Raw genomic sequence first — 14,649 nt, 5'->3', positions numbered from 1 at the left:
TTCAGACCACACATTTAGTACCAAGATATATTATAAGGAATAACTAGATTTAAGTCCACATATTAAAAACAATATTTTATCAGTCTTCTTAATATAGAACCTAACAACAAAAGTAACTGCATGAGAATAAAGTTAATATGAACTGAGTTTAGAGATACTGATATGCAAAATTTTCTTGAGAAGTGAAATAGTGATTTAATCAACAAAGTGGGCCCAAGGTTAAAGTTGCTAGTTTCAAATACTGGCTCAGTCAACTTATCTGTGCCTCAATTTCTTTCTTTCTTTTTTTTTTTTTTTTTGACACAGAGTCTTCCCCTGTTTCCTGGGTTGGAATGCAATGGCACTATCTCTGCTCACTGCAACCTCCACCTCCCAGGTTCAAGCGATTCTCTTGCCTCAGCATCCCGAGTTGCTGGGATTACAGGCGCACACCACCATACCCAGCTAATTTTTTGTATCTTTAGTAGAGATGAGGTTTCACCATGTTGGCCGGGCTGGTCTCGATCTGTCCGCCTCGGCCTCCCAAAGTGCTGGGATTACAGGTGTTAGCCACCACACCTGGCCCTGTGCCTCAATTTCTTCAGCCATAAAATGGGAATTTTATCATATTTACCTCACTAGTTTGTTAGAAGGGAAGGAGTTGATTAGATAAGCCAATGTAAATATAATCCTCAAGAACTGCCTAGGGCGCAGTAAGCAAAAAATAGATACTAACAATTATTATTACCTAATGAATATGTGAAGCTATATATGTTTTTATTTTATCTGGAGCTATACATAAACATATGCAGTTATAGTTTCAATTGACAATCTTTTCACAAGGATTTACAAAGAGTTTAACGTTTAGAATTCCCAGGATTTTTGTCATGGCCTGTAATAAGACAGTCACACAACTTTGTTAGCTCAATTTGAATCACTTTACCTTATCCTACTCTATTGATCTGATATTGTCTGTTGCTTTGTATCATAATGTCTCTGTCTCTCCAGATAAACTGGCTGTTAGCCTTTGACAGTCATGTTACTACAACTTATGTGATGTCTAATTCATGAACTTAAATGTTTATTGGCTGATATTATCACATCTACTCTGTGTTAATCCTTACACATACCCAGTTGGATATGAATATGCTCGTTTTGTAGATGGGAGAACTGGACCTTTAATGTTAAATGACTCCATATCACACAGTTCTTTACATGTCTAAGTAAGTCAGAATTCAAACTTAGACATATACAACCCCAAAGGCTTTGCCCTGTTGCCTTCCTCATCCCAGGATTTCTCTTGATGCCTTAATTCCTAACCTCACTGTTCTTAGTTTGTTCTCTTTCCCAATGGATGGTGACTAGCAAAAAGAGAGCTTGTGCAGGGCAACTCCCATTTTTAAAACCCCCAGATTTCGTGAGACCCATTCACTATCATGAGAACAGCACTGGAAAGACCCACCCCATAATTCAATAATCTCCCACCAGGTCCTTCCCACAACATGTGTTAATTATGGAAGCTAGAAGAGGAGATTTGGGTGGGGACACAGAGCCAAACCATATCATTCTGCCCCTGGCCCCTCCCAAATCTCGTATCTTCACATTTCAAAACCAGTCATGCCTTCCCAACAGTCCACCAAAGTCTCAACTCATTTCAGAATTAACACGAAAGTCCACAGTCCAAAGTCTCATCTGAGACAAGGCAAGTCCCTTCTGTCTATGACTGTGTAAAATCAAAAGCAGGTTAGTTACTTCCTAGATATATTGTGGGTACAGGCATTGGGTAAATACAGCCATTTCAAATGGGAGAAATTCACCAAAACAAAGGGGCTACAGGCCCTATGCAAGTCCAAAATCCAGCAGGGCAGTCAAATCTTAAAGTTCCAAAATGATCTCCTTTGACACCATGTCTTGCATCTGGATCACACCGATGCAAGAATTGGGTTCCCATGGTCTTGGGCAGCTCCACCCCTGTGGCTTTGCAGGGTAAAGCCTCCCTCTTGGCTGCTTTCACGGGTTGTCATTGAGTGTCTGTGGCTTTCCCAGGTTCACGGTGCAAGCTGTTGGTGGATCTACCATTCTGGGTTCTGGAGTACAGTGGCCTTCTTCTCACAGCTCCACTAGGTGGTGCCCCAGTAGGGACTGTGGGTGGGGGCTCTGACCCCACATTTCCATTCTGCACTGCCCTAGCAGAGGTTCTCCATGAGGGCCTTGCCCTTGCAGCAAATGCGTGGGCATCCAGGCATTTCCGTACATCTTCTGAAATCTAGGGGGAAGTTCCCAAACCTCAATTATTGACTTCTATGTGCCTGCAAGCTCAACACCATGTGGAAGCTGCCAAGTCTTGGGGCTTCTATCCTCTGAAGCAACAGCTCAGGCTGTACCTAGGCCCCTTTTGGTCATGGGTGGAGCAGTTGGGATACAGGGCACTAAGTCCCTAGACTGCACACAAGATAGGGACACAGGGCCTGGCCCATGAAACCATTTTTCTTCCTTAGCCTCTGGGTCTGTGATGGGAGGGGTGGCTCTGAAGCCTCTGACATGTCCTGGATACATGTTCCCCATTGGGGAAAATGGGACTTACAAATGGTAAATCCCCATTTAGATCCTCATTACTTATGCAAATTTCTGCAACTTTTCTGAACTTTTATGCACTGCTTCCCTTTTAAAACTGAATGTTTCTAATGGCATCAAAGTCACATCTTGAATGCTTTGCTGGTTAGAAATTTCTTCCACCAGATAACCTTAATCATCTCTCTCAAGTTCAAAGTTCCATAAATATCTAGGTCAAGGGCAAAATGTTGCCATTCAACAAGTCTTTAGGGAGTTCCAATTTTTCCCACATTTTCTTGTCTTCTTCTGAGCCCTGTAAACTGTTCCAACCTCTGCCTGTTATCCAGTTCCAAAGTAGCTTCCACATTTTCTGGTATCTTTTCAGCAGCGCCCCACTACCAGTACCAATATACTATATTAGTCCATTTTAATGATGCTGACAAAGACATACCCAAGACCGGGTAATTTACAAAAAAAAATAATAATAATAAGTTTAATTGGACTTACAGTTCTATGTGGCTGGGGAAGCCTCAGGATCATGGTGGAATGCAAAGAGGAGCAAGTCACATCTTAGGACGACGGCAGCAGGCAAAAAGAGAGCTTATGCAGGGCAACTTCTGTTTTTAAAACCATCAGATCCCCTGAGATCCATTCACTATCATGAGAAAAGCATGGGAAAGACTTGCCCCCATAATTCAATAATCTCTCACCAGGTCCCTCCCACAACACTTGGGAATTGTGGGAGCTACAAGAGATTTGGTGGGGGACACAGAACCAAACCATATCAAGGAGTGAGTATAATTTTTAATGTGAATATAATAATGTTATAAAGTCCAAGTAACTTAATTTAAAATAAACTGTTGAGTTCAGGGGAACAAATGCTTCATCATGTCTATTAAATGTTTACCTTAATGTAACCTCCAGATATGGCATGTTCATAGTTGTATTCCCCCTCAACAACTAAGACATTATCTTTCTCAATAAATGAAACTTCAGTAAAAATTGTCAGGGCAGATCTGCCCCTCCCACAGTAAAAGAATGCTACTGTGCATACTTGCATTCAAATTATTTTTTTATCTATCGGTATCACTTAAGACTGGTGACTTTCACAATAGCTGCTTCTCTCATTAGGGAAAATATTGGCAATTGTGAAGCCATGTCCTTAGCCCACAGTAATGAGATGTTAAGCCTGAAAGAACTGCAACACATTTACTTCTCTAGACCTTCTAAATTTTAAATTTCAGTTGAACAAGATCACTAAATATTTAAAATTGAGATGTTTTATTTCTTTGTGAAATTGATTTTACAGAACCATTTACAAATCTTTAGGCTACAGAGAGAAATTATTTAAAGTCTTTTTTATATTTATTCTAATAAATTAAGTAAATAACATGTAAATAAATGTGTATTCATTGAATAACTTCTTTTGGACAGGTAATAGTGCTACTCACCACCTTATATAATAACTCCATATTGTAAGGAGCTTCAGGGACATGGATTTTTCTGTTTTCAGGACCTGAAATATATTCCTACATAGAGTAAATGGTAAGTTTAATCAGAAGATTATGTGATTAATATAGCTAATTTTGTTTTATCTTTTGGATGATGTAACCTATCCCTGGCAAGTGTGAGAAATGACAGTATATATTGTACAGTGGTATTGCCCTGAAGCTTTATCTTTTTCTACTCATTTTTCTTTAATCATATTTTTCTTCATTGAGTCAGAGCCTAAGGCAGCAGTAAATTCTCCAGTAACTGTGCTGTTCTACCACTTCAAAGCCATGAGAGTAAAGCTCTGAGACGTCAATATAGAATTTATCCAACATTTGATAAATAGCAAAAGTTGCATCAGGAGTCTAAAGAGTAAATAAATAATAGGGGGATTGGCAAACACTATGATGCCGACTCTCACGAGCATGCAGAAACACTCAGGCTTCTTTTAGCCAGAGAGTACAGGGAGTGCTGGCCCTGCATTCTGCTGGCATAGCTGAAGACAAATTTACCATATTTTTACCATTTTTCTGTCAATGTTTTAATACAAGCTGGTATGGCCTGAAGAAAGGGTCTCCCACAGAAAGTGTGTACTTCTAACCTAAAAATCGAATGACTTCATTTATTAGAGCATCAAACATAAACTCTTTGGAAAACCTCTTAGTACCCTTAACAATGTAATTAGATTTTTCTTAAGTATTTGTTCACCTTGATTTTTAGCTACCTTGTAAATACATCTTGCTCATTTAATCCATGAATCAGTACTTTATCTATTCATCTATTTATTTAATCAATAATTATTAAATTTATAAGATAATGAGTATAAAGAGTGTACCCATATCTATATATAAAGGTATGTTCTGCTAACATTATATATAGCATCCAGCTATATGTAATATATAGCATCTATATATAAAGGTTTGCAGCAGCATTCCTCTTCTCTGTTGTTATTTAGAAAGAAACAGAGAACTGACTGATAGCAATCTCAAAGCCCAAATTAAATTAATTTTACTTTTGTGCTAATCAGCTGTAATAAAGGAAGAGCCCAGGAAATGCCAATGTGTTTAATTCATAAAGATTTTATAGTGTTGTGACTAATAATGCATTTTAGTGTAAACAACTTAAGAAAAATTGAAGTGAAAAGTCATTAAAATGTTATTCTGGGAAGACACTAATAGCCAAATATTATCTATGTTATACTGAACTATAGTGTTAACCAGAACTCACCTTCCCACCAAGTTAGGCAATACTGTTCCATTATATGAAGATGTAAAAATCTCCATGTTGAGATATTTACAACAAATTCAGAAAAATGGAAAACATCAATTGGCCTCAAGGTAATAGGCCAGATTAGTTCAAAGTAAGAAAGGACCAACTGAATGGAGTAATCACTCGTAGAAACAGCTAGGAAATTTTAAAAAATAGCATAGTGCTTTGCAACTCATGATGAGCTGCATTACAATGACATCATTTGGAAGCATGCAAAATATTAACACTTCTCCCCACTAAATCAGGACGAATTTTTATCAGGATTCACAAGCAACTTGCATGCACATTACAGTTTGAGAAACGCTGTTATTAAGATGGAGATTGTTAGTCAACATCCCAGCAAGAACAGGTGGAACACTCACAAAAAGTAATTGGGGAAACATTATTAAAGGGACTTGTTATAAGCTGAATTGTGTGACATCCCTCTTCCAGATTCAGATTAGTCAATGCTAGAGCATCAGATTAGTTGATGCTGTAATTCCCAGGACCTCAGAATGTAGCTGTATTTGCAATAGGGCCTTTAAAAGGTAATTAAGTTAAAATGAGGTTATCAGGGTGGGTCTTATTCCAATATGACTGGTAACCATACAGGAAGAGGAAATCTGAACACCAGTGGTTACAGACGGACGATCATGTAAAGACAAAGACATAGGGAGAAGGCAGCCATCTGCAAGCCAAGGAGAGGCTTCAGAATAAACCAACCAACACTGCTACCACCTTAATCTCAGACTTCTAGCCTCTCAAATTGTGAGAAAATAAATTTCTCTTGTTTGAGCCACTCAGTCTGTGATGCAGAGAGCTATGATAAATTCTAGGCCTGAAAGCAGTTGTAACTATAGGAAAAGTGCCCCTGTAGAAGCTGTCATCTTAAAAAGTTGAATGTAGTTACCAATAAATAGCAGGCTGGCAGGAAGGGAGCATGGAGAATAAATACCCAGACCACTTACTACTTTCTACTTCCGTCTTTCAATTTTCTAGTTTCTCCTGCTGGCTAAATCTAATTGGAAGCCAGAGGGTAAGTGTGTGCTCATGATGCAGTTTGTGTAAGTCGGTCTTCCAGGGGGACACAAAAAATGGAATGAACAGTGATGGGGAGTAAATTGGAGTGACAAATAGAAATTGTTCAGCAGAGTTACTTATCTTTCTTTCCTTCTTTTCCCTTTTCGTAACTATTCCTCATTTTTAGAGTAGCAATACCTGCAGCTACAAGACCGTTTTCCTAATGCCTCTTGCATCTTTATCTATCTGTAAGTGACAGCACATTAACTTCTTTTTTTCAATATGAATTGAAATTGTTGAGTGAGACTTCAAGACATGCTCCCTAAAAGAGGTATAGCTAGCTGAAAGGTGTCTTTTGCTCACTCTCCCTCCCTTCTTGCTGATGACTGTAATGCAGGTGTGAAGTCTGACATTCTGAGAGCCATCTTGGATCCTGGAGTGCCCTTGCAGTTGGAAGTCAGTGCTAAGGGCAGATGCATGGAAAGGATTGGGTCTTTGAAATGTGAAACACCATAAAATCCAAGCAGTAACTATATAATGAATTTTATGTATTTAAGTCACTGTGACTTTGTTTTATATTATATTGAAGAAGTCCATAGTATGCCACCTCCAAATATGTTACCTTAGCAGAAAGATTATTTTGAGCTGAAAGCAACTGAGAACCAACAGATGCAAAAAGAACTGCCTGCCTTCTTCTCTGCATAAAGGCAGAGCATAATTTTCTGTTGAGGAAGGTGCTGTCTCAATATCAGGAAGAGAAGAACAACTCTAATCATCAAAAACAAGGAATCAACATCACAATGAGTTTGCATAAAACCATCAGGTTGGTACAAAAGTAATTGTGGGTTTTGCCATTAAAAATAATGACTATTATTAAAAGTAATGGTGAAAACTGCAATTACTTTTGCATCAACCTAAGATAAACCAGCCCTTATCTTCCATTAGTTCACTCATATGTTTCCTAATCACTTCCTCAAAATTTACTGTACCTTCTTTCCTGTGTTAAAAAGGTGCATAAGGCCCCTTGGTGTAACCACTTCTTTGAGTTTTACTTCTTTTCTGTGAACTCCCATGCATGCAAATATTAATAAAAATTGTGTGGCTTTTCTTCTGTTAACTGTCTTTTGTCAGTTTAGTTCCCTGGAAGCCTAGGAGGGGAAAGGAAGAGTTTTTTTTCTTTAGCAAATTAAAGATGGACCTAATTCAAACTGATACAGAAAGATGAGGTACAAGTACTGAAGAAGCCTCAGCAAAAATAAATATGTTAATTTATTTATTTTTATTTATTTATTTTTTTTAGAGATAGGCTCTCACTCTGTTGCCCAGGCTGGAGTGCAGTGGCATAATTTTGGCTCACTGCAGCCTGAAACTCCTGGGCTTGAGCAATCCTCCTGCCTCTGCCTCTTGAATACCTGGCACACACCACCATGCCTGGCTAATTTTTAGTATTGACAAGGTCTCGCTGTGTCACCCAGGTTAGTCTCAAACTTCTGACCTCAAGCAATTCTCCCACTTCAGTCTCTCAAAGGAAGCCACTGAACTCAGCCTGAATATGTTAAGTTTCATGAAATAGAAATGTCTCAGAAGATTTTCTGAGGTAAATCCCCACAATCAGTGCCTTCTGTGTGATCCTGCTAAAATCACAGGGTTGTTCTAAGTCTCACGTTTCTCTTGGCAAAATTAGTTTATTAATAGCATACTGGTACACTCAGAGAATTATCCTGAAAATATATATGAAAGCACTTGACAAGTAAAATATAAAGAATATGACACTAAGAATAAGAATTTAGGGATCTAGGCCTATCTCCTCAACTAACTGGAATTAGTCTTTTTGTTTGTTTGTTTTTTTGTTTTTAACTTTTTATTGTGGAAATATTCAAATATATACAAATGTAAAGAGAATAGTATAAAGAACTCCCATATACTCATCAATCAGCTCCAAAAATTGTCAGTATTTTAGGGTACTGTTCTCCCCTACACTTTATTACAAAGATTTCAAACATCAGAAAAGTTGGAAGATTGTACAGTAGAAACCCATATACTATACACACCTCCTATATTCTCCCATTAACGTTTACTCTGCCTGACTTAATCTGTATCTGACCATCCATTCATCCCTCTCTCCATCCATCGATTTGCTTTGTATTAATATATCCATTTCAAAGTTAAAAAAAAAACAAAGTAAATTGCAGACAGCAGTACACTTCCCCTTAAGTACTCCTGCATGCATATGAATGACAACAGTTCAATATTTATTTACAGTTCTCTTTGTGTTTTTGAGGTGAAATTTATATACAATGAAATGCATAAATTTAAAGTATATGTTCTATGAATTCTGACAAATGTATAGGTTTGCATGACTCAAAGCCATTGTTCTAACATCTTTTAAAAATATTTTTAATTGGTTGGAGACCTTTAAAACAAATTCTTTTTATGGATTTATTGTATTTTAGAGTTGGAGTTTTTTGGTAAGTTTTCTCTTTTTCATTTGTATCTCTGAAGGGCAGAAATACCAATTATATATTATAGGCTACCCATCTATACACATCCTTAGCCTTCTTAGTCTTTTGAATGAAAGTTAATTTTTTTTTTTTTTTGAGTCGCAGTTTCACACTGTCACCCAGGCTGGAATGTAGTGGCGTGATCTCTGCTCACTGCAACCTCTGCCTTCTGGGTTCAAGCGATTCTCTCATCTCAGCCTCCCAAGTATTTGAGATTACAGGCACCAGCCACGATGCCCAGATAATTTTCGTATTTTTTGGTAGAGATGGGCTTTGAGCACATTGGCCAGGCTGGTCTCGAACCCCTGACCTCAAGTGATTCATCTGCCTTGGCCTCCCAAAGTATTGGGATTACAGGCATGAGCCACTGTACCCGGCCATCTTTTTGGTTGATGGTGTTCTCTATCATAGCCTAAGCTAGATAACTTTAAATTAATAAATAATTTAAAAATATTTTGAGTCAAGAAATTTTGGAAATTATGTTATTATTTTTCATCATTAGAGATAATGGCAAAGATTTAAATTCAATCTATAAACTTTAATATCCATATATTAATAAAATCTAGCTACATTAAAGAATAGTGAACATTTTGTGATGTTAAATTTACATTAAATAGGCTGTTTTGAAATTGGTTTCTACTATATCTGCATCTGGTTCTCAACGCCTACTAAAAACAAGTTTCTTTTTATATATTATTGATGTCCCTTATAGGCCACTAAGTTTTCGGGAGTTGTAACATGATTCTGAGGAGGTATAGATGGAAGTTAGAGAGTACTGACCATGCAAGACTAGAACAACAACCTCTTCTTTGAGGATAACTTTTTTTTTTTTTTCACGAGCTGTCATTCGGAATATTTTTTGTCAAGATAAAAAATCATTATTAAAATGGCATTTTATTCTATGTTATGCACTGTGCTAGACACATGACATATATTTTGATTGACTATAAAAACTCAAGTGTGATATCACCTTAAAATGTGTGTTGGGAGGGTTGTGTAGTATTAAAAATAGAGAAGGAAGTACTGAGAACACAGTTCAGTGAACTATAATGAAAGGATAGGGCAGAAAATCAACACTGACTTCTAGAAGAAACAATTCCCAATTATGCCTCAGTGGAAGAAATAGTTGTCAGGAATAATATGATGCCTCTAATTATAAAAGGTCATTAAGAAGGGAGATTACATCAATATCTGTTTACATTAAAAAGTGTTGGTATGATACAAAAACAATCACAAGATTAGATTATAAGTGATAATTCATCATTGTGTTTAGGAATCATAAGAGTGAAGCTTCTGATAATGCTTTACTGAGTTATATTTTGTTCACAATTGAGTTAAATATTTTAAACTCAATTTATAAATCAAATTCACTTACCGAATATTTCTTATTCAGATAATGGGTTAACTTTTTGAGGATAAAAATGTCAAACCTAAATTGGTTATTCTAATACTTTCATTGATATTTTACCATGTATTACCATGTATTCATAGCTTTTTGTTTATTATAACATTGAAAATAAGATAAGTGAATCAAGCGATAAGGAATAACTCCAGGGTAAAAGAAATGTGTTATTCTTATACTCTTCTCCCAGTAAAAAGGTGGTTTTTGCAAACTTCTCCCAGGAAATAGGGCACTAAAATGCTTAAATTTTGTTTCTCCTTTCTTCTTTCCTATTTCACGTAATATTTTTGAACCAAAATAAAAGGAAATATTCTCAAAAAATTAACAAATTGAATTACCATATGATCCGGCAATCTTACTTCTGGGTATTTAAAATAGTTGAAATCAGCATCTCAAGGAGATAGTAGCACTCCCATGTACATTGCAACACTATTAACCATAGCCAAAATGTGGAAACAACCTAAATGTTCATTGACAGGTAAATGAATAAAGAAAATGTGGTATCATGCAATGGAATATTATCTGAGCTTATTTTTATTTTCTGTTCTCTTCCATGATTTTCCATCTGCTGTGTTTCCTCTCCACTGGAGAGGACTTGATAAACCAGCAGCATGTATTCATTTCTTTACTTTGATTGAAATATTTTAAAATCTTGAAACTTGAGTGTGGAAGAGACTCACATTATCCAGTACAATTTCCAGGAGCATTTTCAAATCCCCTCTTACAATATATATGATAATTTGTCATCCAACCATTAGTTATACTCTATTTACACGGTACTTTAATTTTCAGTATTTTTTGTTCTTTCAAGATTAATTTTTAAAGCAGTTTTAGATTTAAAGAAAAATTGAGCAAAAAGTACAAATATTTCCCATTTAGTCCCTCTTCCTAAACATGCATAGCTTCCTGCAATCTACTGAATCTTTATGTCTACCCCCTGAACTCATATGTTAAAATGGTAACCCCCAAGGGGATGGTATTAGGAGGTTGGGCCTTTGGAAGATGGTTAGGTTGCGAGAGCCGAGCTCTCATTAATGGAATCAGTGCCCTTATAAAAGAAACCACAGAGAGGTCCCCTGCTTCTTCCACCATGTGAGCAAAAAGATGGTCATCTATGAATCAAGAAGTGAGAAATACATTTCTGTTTATAAGTCACCTAGTCTATGATACTGTGTTTTAGCAATTGAAATGGACTAAGACACCCACTTCATTAAAAACATTCCCCACTAGAGTGGTCCATTTGTTGCAATTGCTAAACCTACATTGGTACATTGGAATCACCCAAAGTTCATAGTTTACATAAGGTCTCATTGTTAATGTTGTACATTTCATGGATTTGAACAAATGTGTAATGACATGTATCCATAAGTACAGTATTATACAAAGTATTTTCACTGACCCCAAAATCCTCTGTGCTCTGCCTACTCAACACTCTTCCATCTCAAAATCCTTGGCAACCACTGTACTTTTTACTGTTTATATAGCTTTGTCCTTTCCAGAATGCCGTATAGTTGGACTCATACAAAATTTAACTGCTTTGGTTAGAATGCCCCCTCCAAAGCTCATCTAAAAATGTAATTGCCATTGTGACTATTATGAGGTGATAATTTTAAAAGGTGAGAAGGTCATTCAAATTCTGCCTGCATGCCTTGATTAATGCCTTCATGGAGTGAGTGGGTTAGTTATCACAAGAGTGAGTTTTGGATGAAAAAAAAGTTTGTCCGTTATCCTCTCTTGTTCTCACACATGCTCTCTTGCTCTTTTCACCATGGGATGATACAGTTTGAAGGCCCTTGCCAAATGCTAGCACCTTGATATTGTACTTCCCAACCTCTAGAACCAGAAGAAGTACATTTATTTATACATTACCCTGTGTGTAGTATTCTGTTAGAACAGAAGAAAGTGGAATATGATAAAGAATTGGTAAGAAGGAATGGAGCTGTTGCTATAACAAATACCTGAAAATGTGGAAGCAGCTTTGGAACTGGGTAATGGGTAGAGACAGGAAGAATTTGGAGGAGTAGGCTAGAGAAAGCCTAGATTGCCATGAATGGAGCATTAGGGCCACTTCTGGTGAGGGTTCAGAAAAAGAGAAGAAATACAGGAAAAGTCTAGAACTTCTTAGAGATTACTTAAGTAGTGACCAGAATGTTGGTAGAAATATGGATGGTAAAGGCCATCCTGATGAGTTCTCAGACAGAAATGAAGAACAAGACATTGGACACTGGAATAAAGGCCATCCTTTTTATAAAGTGGCACAGAACTTGGCTGAATTGTGTTCTTGCCCAAGGACTTTATGGAATGCAGAATGTAACAGCAATGAACTAGGATATCTGGCAGAAGAAATATCTAAGGAACAAAGCATTTAGGCAGTTGTGTGGCTACTTTTAACTACATATGGTAATATATTAGAAGGAATAAATGACTTAACAGTGGAATTTATAGTTAAAAAAGAAATAGTAAAGGTTTGGAAAATTTACATCATGACCATGTAAAAAGTAAAACAGTGAGTTTAGGAGAGCAACCCAAGGGTGTGGCCAAGGGCCCATTTGCTAAGATTAGTAGAGAGAGAAGGGATCAAAACAATAGTAGAATAATCCTAGAGGTGTTTCAGAGATCTTTAAGGCTACCCCTCCATCACAGGCCCTTAGCTCTAGAAAGGAAGAATGGTTTCCGGGGCCAGGCCCAGGACAGCCTCCATGGATTCACTGTCCACAGCTGCCTCAGGACTCTCCTCACCACATTACAGCACAGTGCTATTTGGCCACCTCATTACATCTCAAGCAGACTCAAGTGCAACTGGACATGTTACTCTGGAAGACATAAGCTGTAAGTCTTGGTGGCATTCATGTGGTGATACTTCTGCAGGATTACAGAATGCAAAATTTTTGGATGCATAGCTTCCTCCTAAATCCTGTGGAATTTCCTTGGTGATTGGAACATCTTATGTTTTAATGGAAGGACTCTTAACAGGCTTCTGGATGGAAGCTGGTCACCAAAAAAACAATTAGAAGCTTAGACTTTATATTTCCACACCCTATCCTTTGGGGATGGGAGATGAGCTGGAGATTGTGCTATGAATCAATTATTTCTATGTTATAAAGCCTATAAAAATTTCCAAAGTATGGGATTCAGAGGGCTTCTGGGTCAGTGAACACATCCACATGGTGGAAGGTTAGAGCATCCAACTCCACATAACAGAAATTCCTGTGCTGGGAATTCTTCCAGGCCAAATTCTATATGTCCTTTCACCTCGTTGTTTGTTTGCATTCCTTATTATATTCTTTAATATGTTGGTAAGTGTAAGTAAATATTTCTCTGAGTTTTGTGAGCCATTATACCAAATTGTGAACCTAAGGAGTGAATTATGGGAATTCCTGATTTGTAGCCAAGTTGGACAGAATATTAGTAACTTGGAGACCCACTATTTACAGCTGACACCTGAAGTCGTGCTGGGGGGCAATCTTGATGAACTGAGTTCTTAACCTGTGGGATCTCTGCTAACTCCAGGAGGTTAGCGTAAGAATTGAATTAAATTGGAGAACAGCCAGTTGGTGTTTTCAGAGACTTGGGAAATTGCTTGGTGTGTAAAATATACACATTTGGTATCAGAAACGTGTAAGTGTAGAAAAAAAAGTTTGTTTTCCTTTTTTAGCAAGAATCTTGCTAAGTCACTTTAGAAAAAAGTCTCTTGCCCTTTACATTGGATCAACCTGCACTGTCTTCCACAAGAGTACAGGTAAGTCATTTTAAAATAATTTCTCTGCCCTTGATGTCTTTTTCAAGTAATTTTCCACTGACAACCCTCCCCCACCAATCACCACTGTCAATCTGCTCCTTGTCTGTAAATATCCCCTTTTCCTTTCTGTTTTTGGAGTTGAGCCCTGTCACTCTCCCCCACTGCGATAGTCTTGACACCTGTTGCAATAATCCCAAGTAGTCTTTCTTACCATTTAACAAACATTGAATTTTTTTTAACTATAAGCACTGATAATTTGTTTCTATAGTTTCACCTGTTACAGAGAGTTCTATAAATTGAATTATACAATATTCAGTCTTTTAAATCTGGGTATTTTAACTAGCAAATGCAATAGAGATTTATTCATGTTATTGCTTTTATGAACAGTTCATTACTTGTATTGCTGAGTACTATTCCATTGAATAGATATACTAGATATTGTTTGTTCATTCTCCAGTAGAAGGGCATATGACTTAATTGTTGGTTTTGGTAGTTATTAGCAAAGCTGCTATAAATATTGGCATTCTAGGTTTTATCCATCTAAAATCGCCTTTGCAAAATGCTTGGTAATGAGAGAAATCTAACACGATTGACTCCATCTTGCTTCCCACCCCACAGGCTACATTATTGTTTGTTTTGTTTTATTTTGTTTCTTATTCTAGTCCAGAGGCCAAGATAACTATGAAAGGAATTTAGATTATAGTTAAAATTTGAGG

The sequence above is a fragment of the Pongo pygmaeus genome, chromosome 1 (assembly GCF_028885625.2).
Source record: "Pongo pygmaeus isolate AG05252 chromosome 1, NHGRI_mPonPyg2-v2.0_pri, whole genome shotgun sequence".
NCBI classification, from domain to species: Eukaryota; Metazoa; Chordata; class Mammalia; order Primates; family Hominidae; genus Pongo; species Pongo pygmaeus.
Note: the sequence above shows the minus strand (reverse complement) of the source record.